This window comes from Copadichromis virginalis, linkage group LG3, assembly GCF_057382275.1.
Source record: "Copadichromis virginalis isolate Kocher_CV1m ecotype Utaka linkage group LG3, C_Virginalis_male_GT1.1, whole genome shotgun sequence".
In the NCBI taxonomy this organism is placed as follows: domain Eukaryota; kingdom Metazoa; phylum Chordata; class Actinopteri; order Cichliformes; family Cichlidae; genus Copadichromis; species Copadichromis virginalis.
In genome coordinates, this window is record NC_140620.1 from 58,247,278 (window position 1) to 58,269,615 (window position 22,338).

At 57.6% G+C, this 22,338-nt stretch overlaps 7 non-coding genes and 7 pseudogenes across 7 annotated transcripts; all 14 read left to right on the forward strand.

Moving 5' to 3' along the window:
* The first annotated feature begins 1,602 nt into the window (after nt 1-1,602).
* On the forward strand, nt 1,603-1,721 carry LOC146715731 (5S ribosomal RNA). Its single transcript, XR_014919571.1, has one exon. It is a non-coding gene; the product is annotated as a 5S ribosomal RNA (ribosomal RNA).
* Nucleotides 1,722-2,899: 1,178 nt separating this feature from the next.
* On the forward strand, nt 2,900-3,018 carry LOC146715732 (5S ribosomal RNA; annotated as a pseudogene).
* Nucleotides 3,019-3,717: 699 nt separating this feature from the next.
* Nucleotides 3,718-3,836, forward strand: LOC146715733 (5S ribosomal RNA; annotated as a pseudogene).
* Nucleotides 3,837-5,444: 1,608 nt separating this feature from the next.
* On the forward strand, nt 5,445-5,563 carry LOC146715734 (5S ribosomal RNA; annotated as a pseudogene).
* A 780-nt stretch (nt 5,564-6,343) lies between these two features.
* On the forward strand, nt 6,344-6,462 carry LOC146715735 (5S ribosomal RNA). Its single transcript, XR_014919832.1, has one exon. It is a non-coding gene; the product is annotated as a 5S ribosomal RNA (ribosomal RNA).
* Nucleotides 6,463-7,558: 1,096 nt separating this feature from the next.
* On the forward strand, nt 7,559-7,677 carry LOC146715736 (5S ribosomal RNA; annotated as a pseudogene).
* Nucleotides 7,678-10,082: 2,405 nt separating this feature from the next.
* Nucleotides 10,083-10,201, forward strand: LOC146715737 (5S ribosomal RNA). Its single transcript, XR_014919572.1, has one exon. It is a non-coding gene; the product is annotated as a 5S ribosomal RNA (ribosomal RNA).
* Nucleotides 10,202-12,166: 1,965 nt separating this feature from the next.
* Nucleotides 12,167-12,285, forward strand: LOC146715738 (5S ribosomal RNA; annotated as a pseudogene).
* Nucleotides 12,286-13,225: 940 nt separating this feature from the next.
* LOC146715739 (5S ribosomal RNA) lies at nt 13,226-13,344 on the forward strand. The gene has a single exon (XR_014919573.1). It is a non-coding gene; the product is annotated as a 5S ribosomal RNA (ribosomal RNA).
* A 1,294-nt stretch (nt 13,345-14,638) lies between these two features.
* Nucleotides 14,639-14,757, forward strand: LOC146715740 (5S ribosomal RNA). Its single transcript, XR_014919574.1, has one exon. It is a non-coding gene; the product is annotated as a 5S ribosomal RNA (ribosomal RNA).
* A 1,413-nt stretch (nt 14,758-16,170) lies between these two features.
* Nucleotides 16,171-16,289, forward strand: LOC146715741 (5S ribosomal RNA; annotated as a pseudogene).
* A 2,045-nt stretch (nt 16,290-18,334) lies between these two features.
* Nucleotides 18,335-18,453, forward strand: LOC146715742 (5S ribosomal RNA). Its single transcript, XR_014919575.1, has one exon. It is a non-coding gene; the product is annotated as a 5S ribosomal RNA (ribosomal RNA).
* Nucleotides 18,454-19,152: 699 nt separating this feature from the next.
* Nucleotides 19,153-19,271, forward strand: LOC146715743 (5S ribosomal RNA; annotated as a pseudogene).
* A 1,614-nt stretch (nt 19,272-20,885) lies between these two features.
* LOC146715744 (5S ribosomal RNA) lies at nt 20,886-21,004 on the forward strand. The gene has a single exon (XR_014919576.1). It is a non-coding gene; the product is annotated as a 5S ribosomal RNA (ribosomal RNA).
* Nucleotides 21,005-22,338: the final 1,334 nt, after the last annotated feature.

Consider the following 22,338-nt stretch of genomic DNA (forward strand, 5'->3'; position numbering starts at 1 on the left):
GCTGCTGGCTGAGGCCACCTACACCACACCAGGGCCTGTGGCTGCTGGCTGAGGCCACTTACACCACACCAGGGCCTGTGGCTGCTGGCTGAAGCCACTTACACCACACCAGGGCCTTAGTTGCTATTGAGGCCACTTACACCACACCAGGGCCTGTGGCTGCTGGCTGAGGCCACCTACACCACACCAGGGCCCTTTTGCTGCTGGCTGAGGCCACTTACACCACACCAGTGCCTGTGGCTTCTGGCTGAGGCCACTTACACCACACCAGGGCCTGTGGCTGCTGGCTGAGGCCACTTACACCACACCAGGGCCTGTGGCTCTTGCTCAGGCCACTCACATCACACCAGGCCCTGCGCTTCTGGCCGAGGCCATCTTCACCAAACCAGGCCCTGTGGTTCTTGCTCAGGCCACTTACACCACACCAGGGCCTTATTTGCTATTGAGGCCACTTACACCACACCAGGGCCTGTGGCACTTGCTCAGGCCACTTACACCACACCAGGGCCTGTGGCACTTGCTCAGGCCACTTACACCACACCAGGGCCTGTGGCTGCTGGCTGAGGCCACTTACACCACACCAGGGCCTGTGGCTCTTGCTCAGGCCACTTACACCACACCAGGGCCTGTGGCACTGGCTGAGGCCACTTAGACCACACCAGGGCCTGTGGCTGCTGGCTGAGGCCACTCACACCACACCAGGGCCTGTGGCTGCTAGCTGATGCCACCTACACCACACCAGGGCCTGAGTGACCGGCTGGGGCCACTTATACCACACCAGGGCCTGTGGCTCCTGGCTGAGGCCACCTACACCACACCGGGGCCTTAGTTGCTATTGAGGCCAATTACACCACACCAGGGTATGTGGCTCTTGCTCAGGCCACTTACACCACACCAGGGCCTTAGTTGCTATTGAGGCCACTTACACCACACCAGGGCCTGTGGCTGCTGGCTGAGGCCACCTACACCACACCAGGGCCTTAGTTGCTATTGAGGCCAATTACACCACACCAGGGCCTGTGGCTCTTGCTCAGGCCACTTACACCACACCAGGGCCTGTGGCACTGGCTGAGGCCACTTAGACCACACCAGGGCCTGTGGCTGCTGGCTGAGGCCACCTACACCACACCAGGGCCTGTGGCTGCTGGCTGAGGCGACTTACACCACACCAGGGCCCTTTTGCTGCTGGCTGAGGCCACTTACACCACACCAGTGCCTGTGGCTTCTGGCTGAGGCGACTTACACCACACCAGGGCCTGTGGCTGCTGGCTGAGGCCACTTACACCACACCAAGGCCTGTGGCTCTTGCTCAGGCCACTCACATCACACCAGGCCCTGCGCTTCTGGCCGAGGCCATCTTCACCAAACCAGGCCCTGTGCTGCTTGCTGTGGCCATGTACAACACACCAGGCCCTGTGCTGGTTCCTGAGGCCATCTTCAACAATCCAGGGCCTGTGCTGTTGGATAAATGCCAAACTGAGCCTTTGGGTTAGGGTATTATGCAAACATGCAGGTATGGTTATAGGATTGTCTTCGTAACTTCAGGTACTTGCCACCTAATCACTTGAATCCATAAATTGAGACATTGTGCTGGGGCCAGCAGCTTACGGCCATACCACCCTGAGCACGCCCGACCTCGTCTGATCTCGGAAGCTAAGCAGGGCTGGGCTTGGTTAGTACTTGGATGGGAGACTGCCTGGGAATACCTGGTGCTGTAAGCCTTTAATTTTCATGTCATTGAACCGCTTTTGATCCAGAGAAGGGGTGTATTAAAAGACCAAAAGCAGCTGCCCATTAATGAGGGCACATTAACGACACTGCTTTTGGCTGTTTTCCAATGTCTTGTGCTGCTAGCTGATGCCACCTACACCACACCAGGGCCTGAGTGACCGGCTGGGGCCACTTACACCACATCAGGGCCTGTGGCTCTGGCTGAGGCCACTTACACCACACCAGGGCCTGTGGCTGCTGGCTGAGGCCAGTTACACCACACCAGAGCCTGTGGCTGCTGGCTGAAGCCACTTACACCACACCAGGGCCTTAGTTGCTATTGAGGCCACTTACACCACACCAGGGCCTGTGGCTGCTGGCTGAGGCCACCTACACCACACCAGGGCCTGTGGCTGCTGGCTGAGGCCATTTACACCACACCAGGGCCTGTGGCTGCTGGCTGAAGCCACTTACACCACACCAGGGCCTTAGTTGCTATTGAGGCCACTTACACCACACCAGGGCCTGTGGCTGCTGGCTGAGGCCACCTACACCACACCAGGGCCCTTTTGCTGCTGGCTGAGGCCACTTACACCACACCAGTGCCTGTGGCTTCTGGCTGAGGCCACTTACACCACACCAGGGCCTGTGGCTGCTGGCTGAGGCCACTTACACCACACCAGGGCCTGTGGCTCTTGCTCAGGCCACTCACATCACACCAGGCCCTGCGCTTCTGGCCGAGGCCATCTTCACCAAACCAGGCCCTGTGGTTCTTGCTCAGGCCACTTACACCACACCAGGGCCTTATTTGCTATTGAGGCCACTTACACCACACCAGGGCCTGTGGCTCTGGCTTAGGCCACTTACACCACACCAGGGCCTGTGGCACTGGCTGAGGCCACTTAGACCACACCAGGGCCTGTGGCTGCTGGCTGAGGCCACTCACACCACACCAGGGCCTGTGGCTGCTAGCTGAGGCCACTTACACCAAACCAGGGCCTGTGGCTGCCTGCTGAGGCCATCTTCAACAATCCAGGGCCTGTGCTGTTGGATAAATGCCAAACTGAGCCTTTTGGTTAGGGTATTATGCAAACATGCAGGTATGGTTATAGGATTGTCTTCGTAACTTCAGGTACTTGCCACCTAATCACTTGAATCCATAAATTGAGACATTGTGCTGGGGCCAGCAGCTTACGGCCATACCAACCTGAGCACGCCCGACCTCGTCTGATCTCGGAAGCTAAGCAGGGCTGGGCTTGGTTAGTACTTGGATGGGAGACTGCCTGGGAATACCTGGTGCTGTAAGCCTTTCATTTTCATGTCATTGAACCGCTTTTGATCCAGAGAAGGGGTGTATTAAAAGACCAGAAGCAGCTCCCCATTAATGAGGGCACATTAACGACATTGCTTTTGGCTGTTTTCCAATGTCTTGTGCTGCTAGCTGATGCCACCTACACCACACCAGGGCCTGAGTGACCGGCTGGGGCCACTTACACCACATCAGGGCCTGTTGCTCTGGCTGAGGCCACTTACACCACACCAGGGCCTGTGGCTGCTGGCTGAGGCCACCTACACCACACCAGGGCCTTAGTTGCTATTGAGGCCAATTACACCACACCAGGGTATGTGGCTCTTGCTCAGGCCACTTACACCACACCAGGGCCTTAGTTGCTATTGAGGCCAATTACACCACACCAGGGCCTGTGGCTCTTGCTCAGGCCACTCACATCACACCAGGCCCTGCGCTTCTGGCCGAGGCCATCTTCACCAAACCAGGCCCTGTGCTGCTAGCTGTGGCCATGTACAACACACCAGGCCCTGTGCTGGTTCCTGAGGCCATCTTCAACAATCCAGGGCCTGTGCTGTTGGATAAATGCTAAACTGAGCCTTTGGGTTAGGGTATTATGCAAACATGAAGGTAGGGTTATAGGATTGTCTTCGTAACTTCAGGTACTTGCCACCTAATCACCTGAATCCATAAATTGAGACATTGTGCTGGGCCCAGCAGCTTACGGCCATACCACCCTGAGCACGCCCGACCTCGTCTGATCTCGCAAGCTGAGCAGGGCTGGGCTTGGTTAGTACTTGGATGGGAGACTGCCTGGGAATACCTGGTGCTGTAAGCCTTTCATTTTCATGTCATTGAACCGCTTTTGATCCAGAGAAGGGGTGTATTAAAAGACCAAAAGCAGCTGCCCATTAATGAGGGCACATTAACGACATTGCTTTTGGCTGTTTTCCAATGTCTTGTGCTGCTAGCTGATGCCACCTACACCACACCAGGGCCTGAGTGACCGGCTGGGGCCACTTACACCACATCAGGGCCTGTGGCTCTGGCTGAGGCCACTTACACCACACCAGGGCCTTAGTTGCTATTGAGGCCAATTACACCACACCAGGGCCTGTGGCTCTTGCTCAGGCCACTTACACCACACCAGGGCCTGTGGCTCTGGCTGAGGCCACTTTCACCACACCAGGGCCTGTGGCTGCTGGCTGAGGCCACCTACACCACACCAGGGCATTAGTTGCTATTGAGGCCAATTACACCACACCAGGGTCTGTGGCTCTTGCTCAGGCCACTTACACCACACCAGGGCCTGTGGCTCTTGCTCAGGCCACTTACACCACACCAGGGCCTGTGGCCGCTGGCTGAGGCCACTTACACCACACCAGGGCCTGTGGCTGCTGGCTGAGGCCATCTACACCACACCAGGGCTTGTGGCTGCTGGCTGAGGCGACTTACACCACACCAGGGCCCTTTTGCTGCTGGCTGAGGCCACTTACACCACACCAGTGCCTGTGGCTTCTGGCTGAGGCGACTTACACCACACCAGGGCCTGTGGCTGCTGGCTGAGGCCACTTACACCACACCAGGGCCTGTGGCTCTTGCTCAGGCCACTCACATCACACCAGGCCCTGCGCTTCTGGCCGAGGCCATCTTCACCAAACCAGGCCCTGTGGCTCTTGCTCAGGCCACTTACACCACACCAGGGCCTGTGGCTCTGGCTTAGGCCACTTACACCACACCAGGGCCTGTGGCACTTGCTCAGGCCACTTACACCACACCAGGGCCTGTGGCTGCTGGCTGAGGCCACTTACACCACACCAGGGCCTGTGGCTCTTACTCAGGCCACTTACACCACACCAGGGCCTGTGGCACTGGCTGAGGCCACTTAGACCACACCAGGGCCTGTGGCTGCTGGCTGAGGCCACTTACACCACACCAGGGCCTGTGGCTGCTGGCTGAGGCCACTTACACCAAACCAGGGCCTGTGGCTGCTTGCTGAGGCCATCTTCACCACACCAGGGCATTAGTTGCTATTGAGGCCAATTACACCACACAAGGGCCTGTGGCTGCTGGCTGAGGCCACCTACACCACACCAGGGCCTGTGGCTGCTGGCTGAGGCCACTTACAACACACCAGGGCCTGTGGCTCTTGCTCAGGCCACTCATATCACACCAGGCCCTGTGCTTCTGGCCGAGGCCATCTTCACCAAACCAGGCCCTGTGCTGCTTGCTGTGGCCATGTACAACACACCAGGCCCTGTGCTGGTTCCAGAGGCCATCTTCAACAATCCAGGGCCTGTGCTGTTGGATAAATGCCAAACTGAGCCTTTGGGTTAGGGTATTATGCAAACATGCAGGTATGGTTATAGGATTGTCTTCGTAACTTCAGGTACTTGCCACCTAATCACTTGAATCCATAAATTGAGTCATTGTGCTGGGGCCAGCAGCTTATGGCCATACCACCCTGAGCACACCCGCCCTCGTCTGATCTCGGAAGCCAAGCAGGGCTGGGCTTGGTTAGTACTTGGATGGGAGACTGCCTGGGAATACCTGGTGCTGTAAGCCTTTGATTTTCATGTCATTGAACCGCTTTTGATCCAGAGAAGGGGTGTATTAAAAGACCAAAAGCAGCTGCCCACTAATGAGGGCACATTAACGACATTGCTTTTGGCTCTTTTCCAATGTCTTGTGCTGCTAGCTGATGCCACCTACACCACACCAGGGCCTTAGTTGCTATTGAGGCCAATTACACCAAACCAGGGTCTTTGGCTCTTGCTCAGGCCACTTACACCACACCAGGGCCTGTGGCACTGGCTGAGGCCACTTACACCACACCAGGGCCTGTGGCTGCTGGCTGAGGCCACTTACACCACACAAGGGCTTGTGGCTGCTGGCTGAGGCCACCTACACCACACCAGGGCCTGTGGCTGCTGGCTGAGGCCACCTACACCACACCAGGGCCTGTGGCTCTTGCTCAGGCCACTTACACCACACCAGGGCCTGTGGCTCTTGCTCTGGCCACTTACACCACACCAGGGCCTGTGGCTCTTGCTCAGGCCACTCATATCACACCAGGCCCTGTGCTTCTGGCCGAGGCCATCTTCACCAAACCAGGCCCTGTGCTGCTTGCTGTGGCCATGTACAACACACCAGGCCCTGTGCTGTTTCCTGAGGCCATCTTCAACAATCCAGGGCCTGTGCTGTTGGATAAATGCCAAACTGAGCCTTTGGGTTAGGGTATTATGCAAACATGCAGGTATGGTTATAGGATTGTCTTCGTAACTTCAGGTACTTGCCACCTAATCACTTGAATCCATAAATTGAGACATTGTGCTGGGCCCAGCAGCTTACGGCCATACCACCCTGAGCACGCCCGACCTCGTCTGATCTCGGAAGCTAAGCAGGGCTGGGCTTGGTTAGTACTTGGATGGGAGACTGCCTGGGAGTACCTGGTGCTGTAAGCCTTTCTTTTTCATATCATTGAACCGCTTTTGATCCAGAGAAGGGGTGTATTAAAAGACCAGAAGCAGCTCCCCATTAATGAGGGCACATTAACGACACTGCTTTTGGCTGTTTTCCAATGTTTTGTGCTGCTAGCTGATGCCACCTACACCACACCAGGGCCTGAGTGACCGGCTGGGGCCACTTACACCACATCAGGGCCTGTGGCTCTGGCTGAGGCCACTTACACCACACCAGGGCCTGTGGCTGCTGGCTGAGGCCAGTTACACCACACCAGAGCCTGTGGCTGCTGGCTGAAGCCACTTACACCACACCAGGGCCTTAGTTGCTATTGAGGCCACTTACACCACACCAGGCCCTGTGGCTGCTGGCTGAGGCCACCTACACCACACCAGGGCCTGTGGCTGCTGGCTGAGGCCACTTACACCACACCAGGGCCTGTGGCTGCTGGCTGAAGCCACTTACACCACACCAGGGCCTTAGTTGCTATTGAGGCCAATTACACCACACCAGAGCCTGTGGCTCTTGCTCAGGCCACTTACACCACACCAGGGCCTGTGGCACTGGCTGAGGCCACTTACACCACACCAGGGCCTGTGGCTGCTGGCTGAGGCCACTTACACCACACAAGGGCTTGTGGCTGCTGGCTGAGGCCACCTACACCACACCAGGGCCTGTGGCTGCTGGCTGAGGCCACCTACACCACACCAGGGCCTGTGGCTCTTGCTCAGGCCACTTACACCACACCAGGGCCTGTGGCTCTTGCTCTGGCCACTTACACCACACCAGGGCCTGTGGCTCTTGCTCAGGCCACTCATATCACACCAGGCCCTGTGCTTCTGGCCGAGGCCATCTTCACCAAACCAGGCCCTGTGCTGCTTGCTGTGGCCATGTACAACACACCAGGCCCTGTGCTGTTTCCTGAGGCCATCTTCAACAATCCAGGGCCTGTGCTGTTGGATAAATGCCAAACTGAGCCTTTGGGTTAGGGTATTATGCAAACATGCAGGTATGGTTATAGGATTGTCTTCGTAACTTCAGGTACTTGCCACCTAATCACTTGAATCCATAAATTGAGACATTGTGCTGGGCCCAGCAGCTTACGGCCATACCACCCTGAGCACGCCGGACCTCGTCTGATCTCGGAAGCTAAGCAGGGCTGGGCTTGGTTAGTACTTGGATGGGAGACTCCCTGGGAATACCTGGTGCTGTAAGCCTTTAATTTTCATGTCATTGAACCGCTTTTGATCCAGAGAAGGGGTGTATTAAAAGACCAGAAGCAGCTCCCCATTAATGAGGGCACATTAACGACACTGCTTTTGGCTGTTTTCCAATGTTTTGTGCTGCTAGCTGATGCCACCTACACCACACCAGGGCCTGAGTGACCGGCTGGGGCCACTTACACCACATCAGGGCCTGTGGCTCTGGCTGAGGCCACTTACACCACACCAGGGCCTGTGGCTGCTGGCTGAGGCCAGTTACACCACACCAGAGCCTGTGGCTGCTGGCTGAAGCCACTTACACCACACCAGGGCCTTAGTTGCTATTGAGGCCACTTACACCACACCAGGGCCTGTGGCTGCTGGCTGAGGCCACCTACACCACACCAGGGCCTGTGGCTGCTGGCTGAGGCCACTTACACCACACCAGGGCCTGTGGCTGCTGGCTGAAGCCACTTACACCACACCAGGGCCTTAGTTGCTATTGAGGCCACTTACACCACACCAGGGCCTGTGGCTGCTGGCTGAGGCCACCTACACCACACCAGGGCCCTTTTGCTGCTGGCTGAGGCCACTTACAACACACCAGTGCATGTGGCTTCTGGCTGAGGCCACTTTCACCACACCAGGGCCTGTGGCTGCTGGCTGAGGCCACCTACACCACACCAGGGCATTAGTTGCTATTGAGGCCAATTACACCACACCAGGGTCTGTGGCTCTTGCTCAGGCCACTTACACCACACCAGGGCCTGTGGCTCTTGCTCAGGCCACTTACACCACACCAGGGCCTGTGGCTGCTGGCTGAGGCCACCTACACCACACCAGGGCATTAGTTGCTATTGAGGCCAATTATACCACACCAGGGTCTGTGGCTCTTGCTCAGGCCACTTACACCACACCAGGGCCTGTGGCTCTTGCTCAGGCCACTTACACCACACCAGGGCCTGTGGCTGCTGGCTGAGGCCAGTTACACCACACCAGAGCCTGTGGCTGCTGGCTGAAGCCACTTACACCACACCAGGGCCTTAGTTGCTATTGAGGCCACTTACACCACACCAGGGCCTGTGGCTGCTGGCTGAGGCCACCTACACCACACCAGGGCCTGTGGCTGCTGGCTGAGGCCACTTACACCACACCAGGGCCTGTGGCTGCTGGCTGAAGCCACTTACACCACACCAGGGCCTTAGTTGCTATTGAGGCCACTTACACCACACCAGGGCCTGTGGCTGCTGGCTGAGGCCACTTACACCACACCAGGGCCCTTTTGCTGCTGGCTGAGGCCACTTACACCACACCAGTGCCTGTGGCTTCTGTCTGAGGCGACTTACACCACACCAGGGCCTGTGGCTGCTGGCTGAGGCCAATTACACCACACCAGGGCCTGTGGCTCTTGCTCAGGCCACTTACACCACACCAGGGCCTGTGGCTGCTGGCTGAGGCCACTTACACCACACCAGGGCCTGTGGCTGCTGGCTGAGGCCACCTACACCACACCAGGGCCTGTGGCTGCTGTCTGAGGCCACTTACACCACACCAGGGCCTGTGGCTGCTGGCTGAGGCCATCTACACCACACCAGGGCCTGTGGCTGCTGGCTGAGGCGACTTACACCACACCAGGGCCCTTTTGCTGCTGGCTGAGGCCACTTACACCACACCAGTGCCTGTGGCTTCTGTCTGAGGCGACTTACACCACACCAGGGCCTGTGGCTGCTGGCTGAGGCCACTTACACCACACCAGGGCCTGTGGCTCTTGCTCAGGCCACTCACATCACACCAGGCCCTGCGCTTCTGGCTGAGGCCATCTTCACCAAACCAGGCCCTGTGGCTCTTGCTCAGGCCACTTACACCACACCAGGGCCTGTGGCTCTGGCTTAGGCCACTTACACCACACCAGGGCCTGTGGCACTTGCTCAGGCCACTTACACCACACCAGGGCCTGTGGCTGCTGGCTGAGGCCACTTACACCACACCAGGGCCTGTGGCTCTTACTCAGGCCACTTACACCACACCAGGGCCTGTGGCACTGGCTGAGGCCACTTAGACCACACCAGGGCCTGTGGCTGCTGGCTGAGGCCACTTACACCACACCAGGGCCTGTGGCTGCTGGCTGAGGCCACTTACACCAAACCAGGGCCTGTGGCTGCTTGCTGAGGCCATCTTCACCAAACCAGGCCCTGTGCTGCTTGCTGTGGCCATGTAAAACACACCAGGTCCTGTGCTGGTTCTTGAGGCCATCTTCAACAATCCAGGGCCTGTGCTGTTGGATAAATGCCAAACTGAGCCTTTGGGTTAGGGTATTATGCAAACATGCAGGTATGGTTATAGGATTGTCTTCGTAACTTCAGGTATTTGCCACCTAATCACTTGAATCCATAAATTGAGACATTGTGCTGGGGCCAGCAGCTTACGGCCATACCACCCTGAGCACGCCCGACCTCGTCTGATCTCGGAAGCTAAGCAGGGCTGGGCTTGGTTAGTACTTGGATGGGAGACTGCCTGGGAATACCTGGTGCTGTAAGCCTTTCTTTTTCATGTCATTGAACCGCTTTTGATCCAGAGAAGGGGTGTATTAAAAGACCAAAAGCAGCTGCCCATTAATGAGGGTACATTAACGACATTGCTTTTGGCTGTTTTCCAATGTCTTGTGCTGCTAGCTGATGCCACCTACACCACACCACGGCCTTATTTGCTGGCTGAGGCCACATACACCAAACCAGGGCCTTAGTTGCTATTGAGGCCAATTACACCACACAAGGGCCTGTGGCTGCTGGCTGAGGCCACTTACACCACACCAGGGCCTGTGGCTGCTGGCTGAGGCCACCTACACCACACCAGGGCCTTAGTTGCTATTGAGGCCAATTACACCACACCAGGGTCTGTGGCTCTTGCTCAGGCCACTTACACCACAACAGGGCCTGTGGCACTGGCTGAGGCCACTTACACCACACCAGGGCCTGTGGCTGCTGGCTGAGGCCACCTACACCACACCAGGGCCTTAGTTGCTATTGAGGCCAATTACACCACACAAGGGCCTGTGGCTGCTGGCTGAGGCCACTTACACCACACCAGGGCCCTTTTGCTGCTGGCTCAGGCCACTTACACCACACCAGGGCCTGTGGCTGCTGGCTGAGGCCACTTACACCACACCAGGGCCTGTGGCTGCTGGCTGAGGCCACCTACACCACACCAGGGCATTAGTTGCTATTGAGGCCAATTACACCACACCAGGGTCTGTGGCTCTTGCTCAGGCCACTTACACCACACCAGGGCCTGTGGCTCTTGCTCAGGCCACTTACACCACACCAGGGCCTGTGGCTGCTGGCTGAGGCCACTTACACCACACCAGGGCCTGTGGCTGCTGGCTGAGGCCACCTACACCACACCAGGGCCTGTGGCTGCTGGCTGAGGCCACCTACACCACACCAGGGCCTGTGGCTGCTGGCTGAGGCCACTTACACCACACCAGTGCCTGTGGCTTCTGGCTGAGGCGACTTACACCACACCAGGGCCTGTGGCTGCTGGCTGAGGCCACCTACACCACATCAGGGCCTGTGGCTCTTGCTGAGGCCACTTACACCACACCAGGGCCTGTGGCTGCTGGCTGAGGCCACCTACACCACACCAGGGCATTAGTTGCTATTGAGGCCAATTACACCACACCAGGGTCTGTGGCTCTTGCTCAGGCCACTTACACCACACCAGGGCCTGTGGCTCTTGCTCAGGCCACTTACACCACACCAGGGCCTGTGGCTGCTGGCTGAGGCCACCTACACCACACCAGGGCATTAGTTGCTATTGAGGCCAATTACACCACACCAGGGTCTGTGGCTCTTGCTCAGGCCACTTACACCACACCAGGGCCTGTGGCTCTTGCTCAGGCAACTTACACCACACCAGGGCCTGTGGCACTGGCTGAGGCCACTTACACCACACCAGGGCCTGTGGCTGCTGGCTGAGGCCACTTACACCACACCAGGGCCTGTGGCTGCTGGCTGAGGCCACTTACACCACACCAGGGCCTGTGGCTGGTGGCTGAGGCCAACTACACCACACCAGGGCCTGTGGCTGCTGGCTGAGGCAACTTACACCACACCAGGGCCCTTTTGCTGCTGGCTGAGGCCACTTACACCACACCAGTGCCTGTGGCTTCTGTCTGAGGCGACTTACACCACACCAGGGCCTGTGGCTCTTGCTCAGGCCACTCACATCACACCAGGCCCTGCGCTTCTGGCCGAGGCCATCTTCACCAAACCAGGCCCTGTGCTGCTTGCTGTGGCCATGTACAACACACCAGGCCCTGTGCTGGTTCCTGAGGCCATCTTCAACAATCCAGGGCCTGTGCTGTTGGATAAATGCTAAACTGAGCCTTTGGGTTAGGGTATTATGCAAACATGAAGGTAGGGTTATAGGATTGTCTTCGTAACTTCAGGTACTTGCCACCTAATCACCTGAATCCATAAATTGAGACATTGTGCTGGTGCCAGCAGCTTACGGCCATAACACCCTGAGCACGCCCGACCTCGTCTGATCTCGGAAGCTGAGCAGGGCTGGGCTTGGTTAGTACTTGGATGGGAAACTGCCTGGGAATACCTGGTGCTGTAAGCCTTTCATTTTCATGTCATTGAACCGCTTTTGATCCAGAGAAGGGGTGTATTAAAAGACCAAAAGCAGCTCCCCATTAATGAGGGCACATTAACGACATTGCTTTTGGCTGTTTTCCAATGTCTTGTGCTGCTAGCTGATGCCACTTACACCACACCAGGGCCTGTGGCTGCTGGCTGAGGCCACTTACACCACACCAGGGCCTGTGGCTGCTGGCTGAGGCCACCTACACCACACCAGGGCCTTAGTTGCTATTGAGGCCAATTACACCACACCAGGGTCTGTGGCTCTTGCTCAGGCCACTTACACCACACCAGGGCCTGTGGCACTGGCTGAGGCCACTTACACCACACCAGGGCCTGTGGCTGCTGGCTGAGGCCACCTACACCACACCAGGGCCTTAGTTGCTATTGAGGCCAATTACACCACACAAGGGCCTGTGGCTGCTGGCTGAGGCCACCTACACCACACCAGGGCCTGTGGCTGCTGGCTGAGGCCACTTACACCACACCAGGGCCTGTGGCTCTTACTCAGGCCACTTACACCACACCAGGGCCTGTGGCACTGGCTGAGGCCACTTAGACCACACCAGGGCCTGTGGCTGCTGGCTGAGGCCACTTACACCACACCAGGGCCTGTGGCTGCTGGCTGAGGCCACTTACACCAAACCAGGGCCTGTGGCTGCTTGCTGAGGCCATCTTCACCAAACCAGGCCCTGTGCTGCTTGCTGTGGCCATGTAAAACACACCAGGTCCTGTGCTGGTTCTTGAGGCCATCTTCAACAATCCAGGGCCTGTGCTGTTGGATAAATGCCAAACTGAGCCTTTGGGTTAGGGTATTATGCAAACATGCAGGTATGGTTATAGGATTGTCTTCGTAACTTCAGGTACTTGCCACCTAATCACTTGAATCCATAAATTGAGACATTGTGCTGGGCCCAGCAGCTTACGGCCATACCACCCTGAGCACGCCCGACCTCGTCTGATCTCGGAAGCTAAGCAGGGCTGGGCTTGGTTAGTACTTGGATGGGAGACTGCCTGGGAATACCTGGTGCTGTAAGCCTTTCATTTTCATGTCATTGAACCGCTTTTGATCCAGAGAAGGGGTGTATTAAAAGACCAAAAGCAGCTGCCCATTAATGAGGGCACATTAACGACATTGCTTTTGGCTGTTTTCCAATGTCTTGTGCTGCTAGCTGATGCCACCTACACCACACCACGGCCTTATTTGCTGGCTGAGGCCACATACACCAAACCAGGGCCTTAGTTGCTATTGAGGCCAATTACACCACACCAGGGCCTGTGGCTCTTGCTCAGGCCACTTACACCACACCAGGGCCTGTGGCTCTTGCTCAGGCCACTTACACCACACCAGGGCCTGTGGCTCTTTCTCAGGCCACTCATATCACACCAGGCCCTGTGCTTCTGGCTGAGGCAACTTAGACCAAACCAGGGCCGGTGGCTGCTGGCTGAGGCCACTTACACCACACCAGGGCCTGTGGCTGCTGGCTGAGGCCATCTACACCACACCAGGGCCTGTGGCTGCTGGCTGAGGCGACTTACACCACACCAGGGCCCTTTTGCTGCTGGCTGAGGCCACTTACACCACACCAGTGCCTGTGGCTTCTGGCTGAGGCGACTTACACCACACCAGGGCCTGTGGCTGCTGGCTGAGGCCACTTACACCACACCAGGGCCTGTGGCTGCTGGCTTAGGCCACCTACACCACACCAGGGCGTTAGTTGCTATTGAGGCCAATTACACCACACCATGGTCTGTGGCTCTTGCTCAGGCCACTTACACCACACCAGGGCCTGTGGCACTGGCTGAGGCCACTTACACCACACCAGGGCCTGTGGCTGCTGGCTGAGGCCACTTACACCACACAAGGGCTTGTGGCTGCTGGCTGAGGCCACCTACACCACACCAGGGCCTGTGGCTGCTGGCTGAGGCCACCTACACCACACCAGGGCCTGTGGCTCTTGCTCAGGCCACTTACACCACACCAGGGCCTGTGGCTCTTGCTCTGGCCACTTACACCACACCAGGGCCTGTGGCTCTTGCTCAGGCCACTCATATCACACCAGGCCCTGTGCTTCTGGCTGAGGCCATCTTCACCAAACCAGGCCCTGTGCTGCTTGCTGTGGCCATGTACAACACACCAGGCCCTGTGCTGTTTCCTGAGGCCATCTTCAACAATCCAGGGCCTGTGCTGTTGGATAAATGCCAAACTGAGCCTTTGGGTTAGGGTATTATGCAAACATGCAGGTATGGTTATAGGATTGTCTTCGTAACTTCAGGTACTTGCCACCTAATCACTTGAATCCATAAATTGAGACATTGTGCTGGGCCCAGCAGCTTACGGCCATACCACCCTGAGCACGCCCGACCTCGTCTGATCTCGGAAGCTAAGCAGGGCTGGGCTTGGTTAGTACTTGGATGGGAGACTGCCTGGGAATACCTGGTGCTGTAAGCCTTTCATTTTCATGTCATTGAACTGCTTTTGATCCAGAGAAGGGGTGTATTAAAAGACCAAAAGCAGCTGCCCATTAATGAGGGCACATTAACGACACTGCTTTTGGCTGTTTTCCAATGTCTTGTGCTGCTAGCTGATGCCACCTACACCACACCAGGGCCTGAGTGACCGGCTGGGGCCACTTACACCACATCAGGGCCTGTGGCTCTGGCTGAGGCCACTTACACCACACCAGGGCCTGTGGCTGCTGGCTGAGGCCAGTTACACCACACCAGAGCCTGTGGCTGCTGGCTGAAGCCACTTACACCACACCAGGGCCTTAGTTGCTATTGAGGCCACTTACACCACACCAGGGCCTGTGGCTGCTGGCTGAGGCCACCTACACCACACCAGGGCCTTAGTTGCTATTGAGGCCAATTACACCACACCAGGGTCTGTGGCTCTTGCTCAGGCCACTTACACCACACCAGGGCCTGTGGCACTGGCTGAGGCCACTTACACCACACCAGGGCCTGTGGCTGCTGGCTTAGGCCACCTACACCACACCAGGGCCTTAGTTGCTATTGAGGCCAATTACACCACACAAGGGCCTGTGGCTGCTGGCTGAGGCCACCTACACCACACCAGGGCCTGTGGCTGCTGGCTGAGGCCACTTACACCACACCAGGGCCCTTTTGCTGCTGGCTGAGGCCACTTACACCACACCAGGGCCTGTGGCTGCTGGCTGAGGCCACTTACACCACACCAGGGCCTGTGGCTGCTGGCTGAGGCCACCTACACCACACCAGGGCATTAGTTGCTATTGAGGCCAATTACACCACACCAGGGTCTGTGGCTCTTGCTCAGGCCACTTACACCACACCAGGGCCTGTGGCTCTTGCTCAGGCCACTTACACCACACCAGGGCCTGTGGCTGCTGGCTGAGGCCACTTACACCACACCAGGGCCTGTGGCTGCTGGCTGAGGCCACCTACACCACACCAGGGCCTGTGGCTGCTGGCTGAGGCCACCTACACCACACCAGGGCCTGTGGCTGCTGGCTGAGGCCACTTACACCACACCAGGGCCTGTGGCTGCTGGCTGAGGCCACTTACACCACACCAAGGCCTGTGGCTCTTGCTCAGGCCACTCACATCACACCAGGCCCTGCGCTTCTGGCCGAGGCCATCTTCACCAAACCAGGCCCTGTGCTCCTTGCTGTGGCCATGTACAACACACCAGGCCCTGTGCTGGTTCCTGAGGCCATCTTCAACAATCCAGGGCCTGTGCTGTTGGATAAATGCCAAACTGAGCCTTTGGGTTAGGGTATTATGCAAACATGCAGGTATGGTTATAGCATTGTCTTCGTAACTTCAGGTACTTGCCACCTAATCACTTGAATCCATAAATTGAGACATTGTGCTGGAGCCAGCAGCTTACGGCCATACCACCCTGAGCACGCCCGACCTCGTCTGATCTCGGAAGCTAAGCATGGCTGGGCTTGGTTAGTACTTGGATGGGAGACTGCCTGGGAATACCTGGTGCTGTAACCCTTTGATTTTCATGTCATTGAACCGCTTTTGATCCAGAGAAGGGGTGTATTAAAAGACCAAAAGCAGCTACCCATTAATGAGGGCACATTAACGACACTGCTTTTGGCTCTTTTCCAATGTCTTGTGCTGCTAGCTGATGCAACCTACACCACACAAGGGCCTGAGTGACCGGCTGGGGCCACTTACACCACATCAGGGCCTGTGGCTCTGGCTGAGGCCACTTTCACCACACCAGGGCCTGTGGCTGCTGGCTGAGGCCACCTACACCACACCAGGGCATTAGTTGCTATTGAGGCCAATTACACCACACCAGGGTCTGTGGCTCTTGCTCAGGCCACTTACACCACACCAGGGCCTGTGGCTCTTGCTCAGGCCACTTACACCACACCAGGGCCTGTGGCTGCTGGCTGAGGCCACCTACACCACACCAGGGCATTAGTTGCTATTGAGGCCAATTACACCACACCAGGGTCTGTGGCTCTTGCTCAGGCCACTTACACCACACCAGGGCCTGTGGCTCTTGCTCAGGCCACTTACACCACACCAGGGCCTGTGGCACTGGCTGAGGCCACTTACACCACACCAGGGCCTGTGGCTGCTGGCTGAGGCCAATTATACCACACCAGGGTCTGTGGCTCTTGCTCAGGCCACTTACACCATACCAGGGCCTGTGGCACTGGCTGAGGCCACTTACACCACACCAGGGCCTGTGGCTGCTGGCTGAGGCCACTTACACCACACCAGGGCCTGTGGCTGCTGGCTGAGGCCACTTACACCACACCAGGGCCTGTGGCTGCTGGCTGAGGCCACCTACACCACACCAGGGCCTGTGGCTGCTGGCTGAGGCGACTTACACCACACCAGGGCCCTTTTGCTGCTGGCTGAGGCCACTTACACCACACCAGTGCCTGTGGCTTCTGGCTGAGGCGACTTACACCACACCAGGGCCTGTGGCTGCTGGCTGATGCCACCTACACCACACCAGGGCCTGAGTGACCGGCTGGGGCCACTTACACCACATCAGGGCCTGTGGCTGCTGGCTGAGGCCAGTTACACCACACCAGAGCCTGTGGCTGCTGGCTGAAGCCACTTACACCACACCAGGGCCTTAGTTGCTATTGAGGCCACTTACACCACACCAGGGCCTGTGGCTGCTGGCTGAGGCCACCTACACCACACCAGGGCCTGTGGCTGCTGGCTGAGGCCACTTACACCACACCAGGGCCTGTGGCTGCTGGCTGAAGCCACTTACACCACACCAGGGCCTTAGTTGCTATTGAGGCCACTTACACCACACCAGGGCCTGTGGCTGCTGGCTGAGGCCACCTACACCACACCAGGGCCCTTTTGCTGCTGGCTGAGGCCACTTACACCACACCAGTGCCTGTGGCTTCTGGCTGAGGCCACTTACACCACACCAGGGCCTGTGGCTGCTGGCTGAGGCCACTTACACCACACCAGGGCCTGTGGCTCTTGCTCAGGCCACTCACATCACACCAGGCCCTGCGCTTCTGGCCGAGGCCATCTTCACCAAACCAGGCCCTGTGGTTCTTGCTCAGGCCACTTACACCACACCAGGGCCTTATTTGCTATTGAGGCCACTTACACCACACCAGGGCCTGTGGCTCTGGCTTAGGCCACTTACACCACACCAGGGCCTGTGGCACTGGCTGAGGCCACTTAGACCACACCAGGGCCTGTGGCTGCTGGCTGAGGCCACTCACACCACACCAGGGCCTGTGGCTGCTAGCTGAGGCCACTTACACCAAACCAGGGCCTGTGGCTGCCTGCTGAGGCCATCTTCACCAAACCAGGCCCTGTGCTGCTTGCTGTGGCCATGTAAAACACACCAGGTCCTGTGCTGGTTCTTGAGGCCATCTTCAACAATCCAGGGCCTGTGCTGTTGGATAAATGCCAAACTGAGCCTTTTGGTTAGGGTATTATGCAAACATGCAGGTATGGTTATAGGATTGTCTTCGTAACTTCAGGTACTTGCCACCTAATCACTTGAATCCATAAATTGAGACATTGTGCTGGGGCCAGCAGCTTACGGCCATACCACCCTGAGCACGCCCGACCTCGTCTGATCTCGGAAGCTAAGCAGGGCTGGGCTTGGTTAGTACTTGGATGGGAGACTGCCTGGGAATACCTGGTGCTGTAAGCCTTTCATTTTCATGTCATTGAACCGCTTTTGATCCAGAGAAGGGGTGTATTAAAAGACCAGAAGCAGCTCCCCATTAATGAGGGCACATTAACGACATTGCTTTTGGCTGTTTTCCAATGTCTTGTGCTGCTAGCTGATGCCACCTACACCACACCAGGGCCTGAGTGACCGGCTGGGGCCACTTACACCACATCAGGGCCTGTTGCTCTGGCTGAGGCCACTTACACCACACCAGGGCCTGTGGCTGCTGGCTGAGGCCACCTACACCACACCAGGGCCTTAGTTGCTATTGAGGCCAATTACACCACACCAGGGTATGTGGCTCTTGCTCAGGCCACTTACACCACACCAGGGCCTTAGTTGCTATTGAGGCCAATTACACCACACCAGGGCCTGTGGCTCTTGCTCAGGCCACTCACATCACACCAGGCCCTGCGCTTCTGGCCGAGGCCATCTTCACCAAACCAGGCCCTGTGCTGCTAGCTGTGGCCATGTACAACACACCAGGCCCTGTGCTGGTTCCTGAGGCCATCTTCAACAATCCAGGGCCTGTGCTGTTGGATAAATGCTAAACTGAGCCTTTGGGTTAGGGTATTATGCAAACATGAAGGTAGGGTTATAGGATTGTCTTCGTAACTTCAGGTACTTGCCACCTAATCACCTGAATCCATAAATTGAGACATTGTGCTGGGCCCAGCAGCTTACGGCCATACCACCCTGAGCACGCCCGACCTCGTCTGATCTCGGAAGCTGAGCAGGGCTGGGCTTGGTTAGTACTTGGATGGGAGACTGCCTGGGAATACCTGGTGCTGTAAGCCTTTCTTTTTAATGTCATTGAACCGCTTTTGATCCAGAGAAGGGGTGTATTAAAAGACCAAAAGCAGCTGCCCATTAATGAGGGCACATTAACGACATTGCTTTTGGCTGTTTTCCAATGTCTTGTGCTGCTAGCTGATGCCACCTACACCACACCAGGGCCTGAGTGACCGGCTGGGGCCACTTACACCACATCAGGGCCTGTGGCTCTGGCTGAGGCCACTTACACCACACCAGGGCCTGTGGCTGCTGGCTGAGGCCACTTACACCACACCAGGGCATTAGTTGCTATTGAGGCCAATTACACCACACCAGGGTATGTGGCTCTTGCTCAGGCCACTTACACCACACCAGGGCCTGTGGCTGCTGGCTGAGGCCACCTACACCACACCAGGGCCTGTGGCTGCTGGCTGAGGCGACTTATACCACACCAGGGCCCTTTTGCTGCTGGCTGAGGCCACTTACACCACACCAGTGCCTGTGGCTTCTGTCTGAGGCGACTTACACCACACCAGGGCCTGTGGCTGCTGGCTGAGGCCAATTATACCACACCAGGGTCTGTGGCTCTTGCTCAGGCCACTTACACCACACCAGGGCCTGTGGCACTGACTGAGGCCACTTACACCACACCAGGGCCTGTGGCTGCTGGCTGAGGCCACTTACACCACAACAGGGCCTGTGGCTGCTGGCTGAGGCCACTTACACCACACCAGGGCCTGTGGCTGCTGGCTGAGGCCACCTACACCACACCAGGGCCTGTGGCTGCTGGCTGAGGCGACTTACACCACACCAGGGCCCTTTTGCTGCTGGCTGAGGCCACTTACACCACACCAGTGCCTGTGGCTTCTGGCTGAGGCGACTTACACCACACCAGGGCCTGTGGCTGCTGGCTGATGCCACCTACACCACACCAGGGCCTGAGTGACCGGCTGGGGCCACTTACACCACATCAGGGCCTGTGGCTGCTGGCTGAGGCCACTTACACCACACCAGGGCCTGTGGCTGCTGGCTGAGGCCACCTACACCACACCAGGGCCTTAGTTGCTATTGAGGCCAATTACACCACACCAGGGTCTGTGGCTCTTGCTCAGGCCACTTACACCACACCAGGGCCTGTGGCACTGGCTGAGGCCACTTACACCACACCAGGGCCTGTGGCTGCTGGCTGAGGCCACCTACACCACACCAGGGCCTTAGTTGCTATTGAGGCCAATTACACCACACAAGGGCCTGTGGCTGCTGGCTGAGGCCACCTACACCACACCAGGGCCTGTGGCTGCTGGCTGAGGCCACTTACAACACACCAGGGCCTGTGGCTCTTGCTCAGGCCACTCATATCACACCAGGCCCTGTGCTTCTGGCCGAGGCCATCTTCACCAAACCAGGCCCTGTGCTGCTTGCTGTGGCCATGTACAACACACCAGGCCCTGTGCTGGTTCCTGACGCCATCTTCAACAATCCAGGGCCTGTGCTGTTGGATAAATGCCAAACTGAGCCTTTGGGTTAGGGTATTATGCAAACATGCAGGTATGGTTATAGGATTGTCTTCGTAACTTCAGGTACTTGCCACCTAATCACTTGAATCCATAAATTGAGACATTGTGCTGGGGCCAGCAGCTTACGGCCATACCACCCTGAGCACGCCCGACCTCGTCTGATCTCGGAAGCTAAGCAGGGCTGGGCTTGGTTAGTACTTGGATGGGAGACTGCCTGGGAATACCTGGTGCTGTAAGCCTTTCATTTTCATGTCATTGAACCGCTTTTGATCCAGAGAAGGGGTGTATTAAAAGACCAAAAGCAGCTGCCCATTAATGAGGGCACATTAACGACATTGCTTTTGGCTGTTTTCCAATGTCTTGTGCTGCTAGCTGATGCCACCTACACCACACCACGGCCTTATTTGCTGGCTGAGGCCACATACACCAAACCAGGGCCTTAGTTGCTATTGAGGCCAATTACACCACACCAGGGCCTGTGGCTCTTGCTCAGGCCACTTACACCACACCAGGGCCTGTGGCTCTTGCTCAGGCCACTTACACCACACCAGGGCCTGTGGCTCTTGCTCAGGCCACTTACACCACACCAGGGCCTGTGGCTCTTTCTCAGGCCACTCATACCACACCAGGCCCTGTGCTTCTGGCTGAGGCAACTTAGACCACACCAGGGCCTGTGGCTGCTGGCTGAGGCCACTTACACCACACCAGGGCCTGTGGCTGCTGGCTGAGGCCATCTACACCACACCAGGGCCTGTGGCTGCTGGCTGAGGCGACTTACACCACACCAGGGCCCTTTTGCTGATGGCTGAGGCCACTTACACCACACCAGTGCCTGTGGCTTCTGGCTGAGGCGACTTACACCACACCAGGGCCTGTGGCTGCTGGCTGAGGCCACTTACACCACACCAGGGCCTGTGGCTGCTGGCTTAGGCCACCTACACCACACCAGGGCCTTAGTTGCTATTGAGGCCAATTACACCACACCATGGTCTGTGGCTCTTGCTCAGGCCACTTACACCACACCAGGGCCTGTGGCACTGGCTGAGGCCACTTACACCACACCAGGGCCTGTGGCTGCTGGCTGAGGCCACTTACACCACACAAGGGCTTGTGGCTGCTGGCTGAGGCCACCTACACCACACCAGGGCCTGTGGCTCTTGCTCAGGCCACTTACACCACACCAGGGCCTGTGGCTCTTGCTCAGGCCACTTACACCACACCAGGGCCTGTGGCTCTTGCTCAGGCCACTCATATCACACCAGGCCCTGTGCTTCTGGCTGAGGCCACTTAGACCACACCAGGGCCTGTGGCTGCTGGCTGAGGCCACTTACACCACACCAGGGCCTGTGGCTGCTGGCTGAGGCCATCTACACCACACCAGGGCCTGTGGCTGCTGGCTGAGGCGACTTACACCACACCAGGGCCCTTTTGCTGCTGGCTGAGGCCACTTACACCACACCAGTGCCTGTGGCTTCTGGCTGAGGCGACTTACACCACACCAGGGCCCTTTTGCTGCTGGCTGAGGCCACTTACACCACACCAGTGCCTGTGGCTGCTGGCTGAGGCCACTTAC